This window comes from Trachypithecus francoisi, unplaced genomic scaffold (genome assembly GCF_009764315.1).
Source record: "Trachypithecus francoisi isolate TF-2019V2 unplaced genomic scaffold, Tfra_2.0 Lachesis_group11, whole genome shotgun sequence".
NCBI classification, from domain to species: Eukaryota; Metazoa; Chordata; class Mammalia; order Primates; family Cercopithecidae; genus Trachypithecus; species Trachypithecus francoisi.
The window spans coordinates 114009961-114023074 of NW_022681456.1; the positions used below are offsets into that span (position 1 = coordinate 114009961).

The 13114-nt window shown below is 37.9% G+C and overlaps 1 pseudogene across 1 annotated transcript; it reads right to left on the minus strand.

Annotated features, from left to right (window-relative positions):
* Nucleotides 1-10993: 10993 nt before the first annotated feature.
* Nucleotides 10994-11503, minus strand: LOC117091103 (annotated as a pseudogene). The gene has a single exon (XR_004440239.1). The product of XR_004440239.1 is annotated as a mitochondrial import inner membrane translocase subunit Tim17-B-like (transcript).
* Nucleotides 11504-13114: the final 1611 nt, after the last annotated feature.

A 13114-nucleotide genomic window follows, 5' to 3' on the forward strand; every position in this document is an offset into this window, starting at 1 on the left:
CTTATAAAGGGCTGCTATGTGAAAAGACATTAAAGAAAGGCTACAAGAACCCACTGCAAGCCTAATTGTGTATCATACTTCAGCACACTAGTCAGGTTCACCTTCTGGTAACATGAAGGCTGATACTCCAGCAAAAACGAGAACACTGGGTCTCTCTTAATCCTTGCAGGTAGCTTATTGGGAACATAAACATAGTAGGCATTGCAGTGTAGAAGTGGACTAGCGAATAACAAGGCCAGCAGGATTGTACCTCTGCTATGCAGATTTTGTGGCAGCCGTAGCAAAGTGCTTAGTTTGTTCTCGTTTGCGCCCCTGCTATATTCTACCTATACAAGACACATACATAAGATAGCTGTCCCTATAAGAGACTGGCAGATAGACTCTCTTCAACCCCTCCTAGTAAGCTTGGGAGAGAAGTGTGCGTTAATGTGTGTAGATACCACCACAGGATTGTTGCAGGCTTTTCTTTGCAAAACAACAAACAAAACGGCCACCGTTAAAGCTTGGAGGAATTAAATGTCATGTATGAATGTTCTTGATGCACTGATAACAACCCAGGCACACATTTTCACTGGACAGGATGTCCAAGATTAGACATATGAAAATGTTATAGACTGGAGATTTTATTTGCCATATAAACCCCAATCGGGAGGGTTGATTGAAAGGAAACATGGCATTTTGAAGGCAAAACTGCTAGCACTTTCACAATCCTATATCTTTCACAAGTTGGTGAAGTTGATGCCTCAAACCATTGAGAACTCTAATTCAGTTGAGACTAATACGGGGTTGGTACCATATTAAGGACTCAGGACCACCATAGAGGAAGGACTATTATCCATAGTTGTAGAGAAGGTCTTACCAAATATATTCCTACTGGAGCTGATAAAAGAACAATGGTAAATGTTATTTGGGACTCCCCAAGTCTTTGAGCCAGGGGAGGGGATACTTGCATGGGTGTGGAACTGCCAACTTCCCCCAAGTTGGGAAGAGTATTTCTTGCCAGAGATCAAGGAATTCCATGGCCAACTAAAGTGACATCCATTGGTCTTGTTTGAGTCTGAGCCAAAATGTTCCACATACCAATACACTGGAATACAGCCCCTTTTTAAGGGCACTCTTTTTGGCTACTTGACATCGTCCTTTGCTGCCCCTGTAATCTTACAAATAATACCAGCACCCTAGCCCCTTGAGTAACATGTTTGATATGCAACCCCAGCCCATAATCCTATGTCCTCACCAACAGAGATGAAGATACCACTGCCATGCTGCTTGATGGGGAAGAACTGCCTTGCCTAAACACTTCTATTTCTACCTATTGCCTTCTGTTCCTCTTGCTTCTCTGTTTATGTCTGTAGGTTTGGATCCTGAGGACATGATCTTAACATACATCACAAGTAGGAAATGAATTGATGCAACGAGTCATCCACACCATCAGAATAACTACAGCATCCCCCACCCCCACCCCATGGAGACTCAGGGACTATCTCAGAAGCGGTGAGTACCTGAGATTGTAAGACCAGGATTAGAGAGGTGGAGTGTGGAGACAAAAGTGACTTCATCTTGGATGCTAATCCATCATGTTTACTCATTGTTAGCCCCAGTTCCTTGAATGCCTCCTGATTCCTACTTTATTTACTGTTCTTAGTGTAAGAACATGTTTAATCTTGATTTCGTCACACATAAAGGCTGTAATACATCTAGCATTTTTTTTGGAGGGCTGCTTTTAATTGTTTCTATAGAGCATGCACAGCCTGTCCCTATGGTATATCAGTCCTGGGTGGCCACACTTATCTCTGTAAATTCCCCCAATTAAACCGAGACCACTCTTCTCTCTGTAAACCCCAATTAAACATCCTTTACTAACAAACTAGATTTGTCTGCTTCACACTTTGGCTTCTCAGCGCCTTCTGCTCTGTGGTTTGCTTTGTATGTATGGTGCTTCCCTGGAACCGGTAGTGTCACTGTTTTTTATCTTTGTCATTCTAATAGATGTGTAGTGATATTTCACTGGGGTTTAAATCTGCAATTACCTCATAGCTATAATGTTGTATATAATTTCATGTGCTCATTTTTTATCCTTACATTCTTTGCAATGAAATGCTTCTTCATGTTTTTGCCCATTTTCTACTTAGACTTTTTGGTTATCATTTAATTTTGAGAGCTCCTTACATAAAAATATTAGTCTTTTGTCAAATATGTGCTTTGCAACTATTTTCTCCCAGTCTGTAGCTTGTAATTGTATCCTCTCTGTAGGGTGTTTTATTTATTTATGAATTTACTTATTTTTAATTTACAAAAACTATATATTTAAGGTGCACTACAGATGTTCTGATGTATATATACTTTGTGGAATAGTTAAATCAAGCTAATTAACATAGGATTATCTTGCAAATTTATCCTTTTTTTTTGCATGGGGTTAGAAAACTTAAAATCGACTCTCAGTGATTTTCAAATATACAATATACTGTTAACTATAGTCACCATGATGTACAATAGATCAATTTAATTTATTCTTCCTATTTACCTAAAATTTTATATCTTTTCAAGGCATATGCCCGATCTCTCCAACCCCCAGCCTCTGGTAATCACCTTTACATTCTTTGCTTCTATGAGTTCAACTTTATTAGTTTCAACACATAATAGAGTCCATGCAGTATGTGTTTTTCTGTGCCTGACTTTTTTCACTTAATTAATGTCCTCTAGGTTCTTCCATATTGTTTCAAATGACAGGATTTCCTTCTTTTAAAGGATGAATAGTATTACATTGTGTATATATTCCACATTTTATTTATCCACTCGTCCTTTGATGAATACTTAAAATGATTTTATATCTTGGCCATTGGTAATGATGATGCAATAAACATAGGAGTATGGCTATTACTTCAAAATATTTATTTCATTTGCTTTGGATATTTCCTCAGTAGTAGGATTATTGAATCTTGAATCATATGGTAGTTCTGTTTTTAATTTTTTGAGGAAACTTCATACTGATTTTAATAATTACTGTACTAAGATTCTCACCAACAATGTTCAAGGGTTCCCTTTCAATTCTGCCCAACACTTGATATCTTTCATCCTTTTGATCATAACCATTCTAACAGGGGTGAGGTGATACCTCATTTTGATTTGAATTGGCATTTCTCTTATGTTTTCTTTTAGTAGTTTTATAGATTTGGGTCTTATATTTAAGCCTTTTATCTATTTTGAGTTGATTTTTGTCTGTGGTGTGAGATAAGGATCCACTTTAATTATTTTACTTTGGTTTTTCCAATACCATTTATTAAAGATATTTTCCATTCCCCTGTATGTGTTCCTGGCACCTTTGTTGACAATCAATTGACCATAAATGCATAGATTCATTTCTGTGATCTTTATTCTGTTCCATTTTCTGATGGCTGTTTCATGACAGTATTATTCTGTGTAAATGCTATAGCTTTGTAGTGTATTTTTAAATCAGGTAGTGTAAATGCCTCCAACTTCATTCATTTTGCTCAAGTTTGCTTTGGCTACTGGGGTTCTTAGGCAGGAGAAATGTACAAAAGGCATCCAGATTGGAAAAGAAGAAGTTAACTTGTCTCTGTCTGCAGATGGCATGATTTTATATGTAGAAAATGTTAAAGACTTTACCAAAAAATTGTTTAGAATGAATAAATTAATCTAGTAAAGTTGCAGAATACAAAATCAACATGCATAAATGAGCAGTGTTCTATACAATAACAATTATTCAAAAAAATTAAGAAAATAATTCCATTAACAATATGTAAAATAACAAAAAATAAAATGCTCAAGATTACATTTAAGTAAAAAATATGTATGCTGAAAACTATAAAACATTGATAAAAAATTACACACAAGTAAATTGAAAGATATCATGTCCATGGATTGGAAGAATTAATATTACAAAAATGTCAATACAATCCCAAAAATCTATAGATTCAATGAAATTCCTATCAAAATTCCGCTGACATTTTTACAGAAAGAGAAAAAGCAATCCTAAAATTTGTATGGAACCACAGAAGTTTTAATTTTGATAAAGTCTAACTTAATTATTTATTTTCCCTTTTATAAGTCATGATTTTGTTGTCAAGTCTAAAAATTATTTGTCTAGCACTAGATCCTGAAATATATTTCCTATGTTTATTTCTAAAAGTGTTACCAGTTTGTAATTTATGGTTTAGCCTCTAATCTATTTTTAGTTAAATTTTGCATAAAATATAAAGTTTAGGTCAAGGAATATTTTTACTTTTCCCAAAGACTGTCCACTAACTCCAGCATCATTCATTGAAAAGCTATATTTCTTAATTGAATTGTTTTGAACTTTTGTCAAAAGTCAGTTGGACATATCTGTGTGAATCTATTTCTGGTTTCATTATTCTGTCCTAATAGTTATGTGCATATGCTTCTGTCAATACCACACAGTCTTGAGTACTATAGATGTATGTTTAAAAATAGTGTAGACTAATTTATCCCAATATATTCTTCCTTTTCAAAATTGTTTTAGCTGTTCTAGTCCTTTTGACTTTCCATATAAATTTTAGAATAATCTTGTCTATCCTGACTAAAAAAATTCTTGTTGCAATTTTGGCAAAATTTGAATTAAACCTTTATATCAATTTGAGGAGAACTGACATATTTAATAATATTGAATATCTTCTTCATGTAAATGATATGTCACTCAAAGTATTTAGATCTTTGATTTCTTCATTATAATTATGTAGTTTTAACAATATGTGTCGTATACATTTTATTATCTTTACATCCGTTTCCGTTTTTGAGTGATTTTAATGGCACTGCATTTTTAATGTTTTTGTGTTTATTGGTAGGATATAACAGTATTATTAAATTTATCTTTCTTATCTCCTCTGACCTTGGCTGAACTTACTTATTAGTTCTAGAAGTTTTACTGATAGATTGTTTTAAATTTTCTACATACAATTATGTCACCTGAAAATAGGATCAGTTTTATTTATGTCTTTCTAATCTATAAACCCTTTAATTTGTTTTCTTGTCTTGCAACACAGGCTAAAACTTTCAACATTATGTTAAAATAACAATGGTGAAAACAGAAATCCTTTCTTTGTTGCCAATCTTAGAGGAAGAGCATTCAGGCTTTTACCATTAAGCATAATGTTAGCTGAAGTATTTTTGTAGATACTTTTTATAAAGTAGAGGAAGTTCTCCTCTATTCCTGGTTTTCTGTAATTTATTTTATTCTCTCCTTAAGTGATATATTTTTAAAAAAATTTTTTTTGGCTTTCTTTTGTATGATCCTGTGATCTTTCTTTTTCAGACTGATGATACGGTGAATTTCATTGATTTATTTTTGAATATTGAACTAGTATTGCATCCTGGAATAAAGTCAAGTTGGTCATTGTATTAGTCCATTTTCACATTGCTGATAAAGACATATCCAAGACTGGACAATTTACAAAAGAAAGAGTTTTAATGAACTTACCATTCAATCTGGCTGGGGAGGCCTCACCATCATGGAGGAAGGCAAAAGGCACTTCTTACATGGTGGCAGCAAGAAAGAGAACTTGTGCAGGGAAATTCCCATTTTAAAACCATTAGATCTCATGAGATTTATTCACTGCCAAGAGAATGGCATGGGAAAGATCCACCCCATGATTCAATTACCTCCCACTGGGATCTTCCCCTGATGCATGAGAATTGTGGGAGTCACAATTCAAGGTAAGATTTGAGTGGGGACACAGTCAGAACATATCATTCCACCTTGGACCCTTTCAAGTCTCATGTCCTCACATTTCAAAACCAATCATGCCTTCCCAACAGTCCCACAAAGTCTTAACTCATTTCAGCATTAATTCAAAAGTCCACAGCCCAAAGCCTCATCTAAGACAAGGCAAGTCCCTTCTGCTTAAGAGCCTGTAAAATCACAAGCAAGTTAATTACTTCCTAGATACAGTGGAGGTACAGGTATTGGGTAAATACAGCAATTCCAAATGGGAGGAATTGGCCAAAACAAAGGGACTACAGGTGCCATGCAAGTCCTAAATCCAGTGGAGCAGTCAAATCTTAAAGCTCCTAAATAATCTCCTTTGACTCCATGTATCACATCCAGGTCATGCTGATGCAAGAGGTGGGTCCCCACATTCTTGGGAAGCTCCTCCCCTGTGGCTTTGCAGGGAATAGCCCCCTCCTGGCAGCTTTCCGGACTGGTGTTAAGTGTCTACAGCTTTTCCAGATGCACAGTATAAGCTGTCTGTTGGTGGATCTGCCATTCTGGGGTCTGGAGGATGGTGACCCTCTTTTCACAGCTCACAGGTGGTATCCCAGTAGAGACTCTGTTTGGGGCCTCCAACCTCACATTTCCCTTCCTCACTGCCCTAGCAGAGGTTCTTTAACAGGGCTCCACACTGAAGCAAACTTCTGCCTAGATATCCAGGCATATTTATACATCCTCTGAAATCTAAGCAGAGGTTCCCAACCTCAGTTCTTAACTTCTGTGCACCCACAGGCTCAATACCAAGTGGAGCTGCCAAGACTTGGGGCTTTCACCCTCTGAAGCCAAGGTCTGAGCTGTGCTTTGGCCCCTTTTAATCATAGCGGGAGTGGCTGGGATGCAGGGCACCAAGTCCCTAGACTGCACACAGGATGGGCACCCTGGGCCCTGCCCACAAAACCATATTTTCCTCCTCGGCCTTCAGGGCTGTGATGGGAGGCTGCCGTAAAGACCTCTGACAAGCCCTGGAGATAAGATCTCCATTGTTTGGGGGATTCACATTTGGCTCTTTGTTACTTATGCAAATATATGCAGTCTGCTTGAATTTCTCCTCAGAAAATAGAATTTTCTTTTATTTCTTGTTTTCAGGCTGCAAATTTTCTGAACTTTTATGCCCTGCTTCCCTTATAAAACTGAATGCCTTTAACAGCACCAAAGTCACTTCTTGAACGCTTTGCTGCTTAGAAAATTCTTCTGCTAGATACCCTAAATCATCTCTCTCAAGTTCAAAGTTTCACAAAATTTTAGGGCAGGGCAAAATTGCCACCAATCTCTTTGCTAAAACATAACAAGAGTCACCTTTACTCCAGTTCCCAATGCTTTGCTGCTTAGAAATTTTTCCACCTAATACTGGAAATCATCTCTCTCAAGTTCAAAGTTCCACAGATCTCTAATATAGGGGCAAATTGCTGCCAGTCTCTTTGCTAAAACATAACAAAGTTACCTTTGCTCCAGTTCCCAACAAGTTTCTCATCTCTGTTTGAGACCATCTCAGCCTGGATTTCATTGTCCGTATTATTATCAGCATTTTAGTCAAAGCCATTCAGCAAATCTCTAGGAGTTCCAAACTTTCCCATGGTTTTCTGTCTTCTTCTAAGCCCTCCAAACTGTTCCAACCTCTGCCTGTTACTCAGTTCCATAGTCGCTTCCACATTTTTGGGTATCTTTTCAGCACTAGTTGTATCGATTTACTGTATTAGTCTGTTTTCACACTACTAATAAAGACATACCTGAGACTAGGCAGTTTAAAAATGAAAGAGGTTTAATGGACTTACAGCTCCATGTGGCTGAGGAGGTCTCACCATCACGGAGGAAGGCAAAAGCCACTTCTTACATGGCAGTGGCAAGACAGAGAACTTGTGTAGGGAAACTACCTTTTTTTTTTTTTTTTGAGGTAGAGTCTCGCTTTGTCGCCCAGGCTGGAGTGCAGTGGCGCCATCTCGGCTCACTGCAAGCTCCGCCTCCTGGGTTCATGCCATTCTCCTGCCTCAGCCTCCTGAGTAGCTGGAACTACAGGCACCCACCACCATGCCCAGCTAATTTTTTGTATTTTTAGTAGAGACTGGGTTTCACCATTACAGTCAGGATGGTCTCGATCTCCTGACCTCGTGATCCACCCACCTCAGCCTCCCAAAGTGCTGAGATTACAGGCGTGAGCCACCATGCCTGGCGGAAACTCCCATTTTTAAAACTGTCACATCTTATGAGACTTATTCACTATCATGAGAACAGCAGAGGAAAGACCTGTCCCCATGATTCAATTACCTCCCACTGGATTCCTCCCACAACACATGGAAATTGAGGGAGTTACAATTCAAGATGAGATATGGGTGGGGACACAGCCAAAAAATATCAGTCATCTTACATAATTATTTTCATATATTGTTGTCAACTTGCCATCAATTGGTGGTTTTTTGTTTGTTTGTTTTTTGAGATGTAGTCTCACTCTGTTGTCCAGGCTGGAGTGCAGTGGCACAATCTCAGCTCACTGCAAAAACTGAGTGTTTTTTTAAATTGACATCTTCCTGGTTCTTGGCATGATAAGTGATTTTTTTATTAAAACTCAGACATTTTTGTCTTGTGCTATGAAACTCTGGATTTTACTTAAAACTTCTGTTTTAACAGTATTTCTCTTCTCTGGTAGGGGATAGAGGGCATCACCTTATCACTGCTATTTGGAGGTAGAAGTTGAGGATTCCTCACTTGACCTCTATTGACATTTGAGTGAGGGGAATAGGGGGGCTCCTTCCTTTTTACTGCAGGGCTACTGTTGGTAATTTGTTTCTCAGGTGATCCCTACTGACAATGTAGTGGGTGTAGGTTCTCTATAGCTGAGTGATGGTGAAAGTCCTGACTTTGCATTAGACCTCCTAAGACACCATTTAAGCTGACAGGAAAAAGTGAACCTCCTTATAGCCTGGTGGGGTAGAAGACCACATTCTCCCTATTTGGTCTTCTCTGATGATACCACGGTGAGGTTTTGGAGGCAACTTGTTAGATCCTTTTGTGGGGGGATATCTAGGTCTAATAGTCCTTAAATAGGATGGGTGCGAATGGGGCGATACCTTACTTTCTGTTTTGTTTGGCTGGAATAGAGAGGTTATTGTCAAGAAGTTTTTTTTCTTGCCATGCTTCTCCTGTCCTTATATTTTGGCTAGAGAACGAGCTTTCTTTTCTAATTTCTTTTTCAGTCAGTGGTCATTTTGGGTTTCCATCTTCAGCTCTCAGGCTGGGATACATGAAACAGAAACAAAAATACTCAGACAACTCAATATCACCTTGTTTCTCTTGTCCAGAGGTCCCTAACTTTACTAAATTTTTTCTTCATCTTCAGAGTATTTTCATACTTGTTTTATACATAATGTCCAGTGTTTAAAATTATTCTTAATAGGAGGACCATGGGAAGAGAGATATATTACATTTAAAAAACCTTAACTTAAAAATTTGATAAGTTTTAAAATTCATTTTTTTCTGATTCTCACAATGTTGATCTTTGCTTTCATCTGTCCTCTGTGAACCCTGAAAATCTGAGACAGTTCTCAGTTAATTTAGAAAGTTTATTCTGCCAAGGTTGAGGATGTACACCAGTGACACAGTTCAGGAGGTCCTGATGACATGTACCCAAGGTGGTCAGAGCACAGCTTCATTTAACATATTTTAGGGAGACATGAGACACCAATCAACATATGTAAAATGAACACTGGTTCAGTCTAAAAAGGTGGGACAATTCCACCCAAAAGTGGGACAACTAAAAGTGGAGAGGGGGCTTCAAGCTCACAGGTAAATGACAGACAATTTGTTGCATTCTTCTGAGTTTCTGATTAGCCTTTCCAAAGGTGGCAATCACATGTGTATTTATCTCAGTGAGCAGAGGGATGACTTTGAATAGAACGGGAGGCAGGTTTTCTCTAAGCAGTTTCCAGCTTGAATTTTCCCTTTAGCTTAGTGATTTTAGGGACCCAAGATATTTTCCTTTCACACCTCTCCCAAAGGCTTTCTTTCTTCTACCTAATGGGATCATAAGGTAGAAATTTTCATCCTGGGGCAAATTTATCACATTATCTAACCATCATAAAGTTTTATGTCTTCTATCAGAAACTCTTCAATTACTGGGTAGCATGACCACCGTGAATATTGAAAGACTAAGGTGGAGAGACCAACTTACTAATTCTCCAGTTAGAACCATACTTTCTTACCAAACTAGCTCTCATAAAAGTGTGTCAAGCGGGAAAAGTTATACATGGAGATAATGGTGACACATGTCTGCGTCAAGCAGCTACAGAAAAAAAAAAATCTCTTGTCCTAGCTCACTTGGATTTATGACTCTACTAAATTTAATTTTTTTGCACATTTTACTTTGATATTCTGGTAAAGGTTTGCTGTTTTCTGAAAGCAAATAGTTAAAATTTCAGTTACTAGGGATCTCTATATAAATATTTCTTAAATAACTCCATTTAGAATTTATAAAATTTTACTTAAGAGTTGAAAACACAAATTTGAGATCAAGTAATGTAAAGATTTCATTAACTATATGTAGCCTAGTCACTCTCAAAATGATTGATTTGAATTTGCAAAAATAAACTACTTAACCTGCATCTTGGCAAATAGTTTTGGCTTATTTACCTTGTTTCACTTTATTTATTTTTCTTTCTCATTGTTCCTTGTTTCCTGTTTGTATACTGCTCATCTCTTTTCTTATTTTAGCTTTTATTTTATGTCATTCCGAATATTCTTTATTATCTACTTTTTATTACAAAACAGGAAAGAGTTTTAATGTAAAATATAAATAATCAAACATGCCAGTAGAGTTCCCTTTCAATACAGTGACCTCAAACTCTAGAGGTAAATATTTAATATTGTTAATTTTATCTAATTTTTAGTCACCTTTCCATGTAAACATGAATCCATACACATATAGACATATTGTGTGCAAAGAGTTGTATGTATTTTCCAAATGCAATCATACTTTTTTGGCATTTAAAATGGGCTTTAAATACACATCAGAGTGCCACACAAAGGATCTGGGGTGAGAACTTGATACATAGGAGTGTGGGGCTGGAGTGCCCTGAGAAAGAAAAAGGGGACCCATCTGTCAGGGCAGCTGGGGAGCCATCCTGGAACTAGGGAGCAGAGTAGAAGCCCTCTCTGGAGGGTCCCAGGGCTAAATGGGAGCCAACCCTCCCTTTGAGGTAGATTCTCAGGGAGAAAACTGAGAAGCAGCTCCCACGGTGGCAGTGGCTTCCTCAGTGGTACTAATATATGGGATAGCCTGGGGACTGGGTGCCGTCCTTAGGGGACAGTTGGCTGGGGTCCTTCAGGAATGAGGGAGGATTTTGGAACTGCTGGGCTGTGTAGCGAGTGAGGAGGATGCCAACGCCCTCAATGAGGGCCAACAGGATGTCCCCCATCATCGCTGAGGCCACCATGGCCAGTGGGCCACTGCAGGCAGCCAGCACAGCCCCATCAATACTCCACTGGTGATAGATTTCCAGGGATCCTCCTTGCCCTGAAGCTGTACCGGGCCACAGTCGATGGTGGAGAACAGGCCCCCCAATACTGCGAGGCTACCTCCAATCTGGGGGACTTGGATCCTCACAGTGTTGGCGCTACCTCTCAACTGGTGCCGAATTCCAACAGGGGCATTGCAGAAACTCTTGATGGCCTGGAAGACTCCACCACCGATGACACCCACAGTGAAGACTCCACCACAATCATCCACAATTTGCCATGGGCAAGGCTCCTGAGCGTACTCCTCCATGGCACTGGATGCCCACAATTGTATTTTTTATGTTACAACTATTTTTTTTTTACACAGTGATAAAATATGCTTAGTTCATATTAAGCAAAAAAATAATTTACTTTCTATATAAAGTATTTGGGCTATTAAACTTATTTAGCAGATCATCTACTGATGAAATTTTTAGATACTTCTCCTGTTTAACATTTTATTATTACAAATAGCATAGATATATATACAGATAACTGTATGCACACTTTTTGCCTGCTGTACTTGCTACATGAATCCAAACTTTTCTCCAGTCTAGAAAAAGATACCACTAATTCTCTGGTTACATAATATGTAACATAAAATTTTCTAAGTTTTCTGTGAGTATTAAATGAGTATTAATGAGATCATACATGACAGTAATGACTTTATTCATTTATGGAGAAATTATATATTTAAAGACAAGCATGTGCTAGGCATTCTTCTAGCTATTGTTGATATAGCAGCGAGCAAAACTGACTTAAAAGCCCTTTCCTCATGGAGCTTACATTTTAATGAGGACAACCAGATCATAATATAAATAGTATAGCATGTGGGAGGTTGATGAATACAGAAGAGAAAAATTAGGCCGGGTGCAGTGGCTCACGCCTGTAATCCCAACACTTTGGGGGCCGAGGAGAGTGGGTCACCTGAGGTTGGGAGTGTGAGACCAGCCTGACCAACATGGAGAAACACCGTCTCTACTAAAAGTACAAAAATTAGCTGGGCATGGTGGTGCATGCCTGTAATCCCAGCTACTCGGGAGGCTGAGGCAGGAGAATTGCTTGAACCTGAGAGGTGGAGGTTGAGGTGAGCAAGATGGCGCCATTGACCTCCAATCTGGGCAACAAGAGCAAAACTCCATCTCAAACAAAAAAAAAAATTAAAAGAAAAGAAAAATTAAATCTGATACATAAAATAAAAAATGTCCATGCAGGAGGATGTAATTTAAAATAAGGTGGTTATGATAGCCCTTATAAAGAATATACATCTAAACAAACAGGTGAATAAGATGAAGAAGCAAGTTATGTGACTTTGCCTAGAATGATACCAGACAAAAGAAAATGTTATTTCGACAGTCCTAAACTGGGAATATCACTTATTTGTTCAAGAAACATTGAAGTCATCAGTGTGACTAAAGAAAGCAAAAGTTGAAAATGAGTAAGAAATAAAGTAAGAAACTTAACAAGCTGGTTAGGGATGACATTAGTGGTAAAAATACTTTGAAGTATTCCAGCAGGATTCCTTGCTAAATTAGATGTGAGTATAAAACAAATAAAGTAGTCAGGGATGGTTTCAACATTTTTGGTCTTAATGCCTAGGAAGATTAAATTGACATCAATTGAGATTGAGAAGAGTTCACTGGAGGAAGAGGTTTGGGTGGAAAAGGTAGGAATTTGCTTTTGGACATATTAAATTTGAATTGTCCATTATTTACATTAAATATTATTATTATTTATGTAAAAAGGATAGTTGTTGGGTTGTCACTGGAGCCATCTATATATGGTATTTTGCCTCTTAATACTGGATAAATAAGTGAGTATAGACAGAAGTTTCAATAATTGCACCAAAGAAACTCCAAATAAATGGATTGCAAAGGTGAGTAT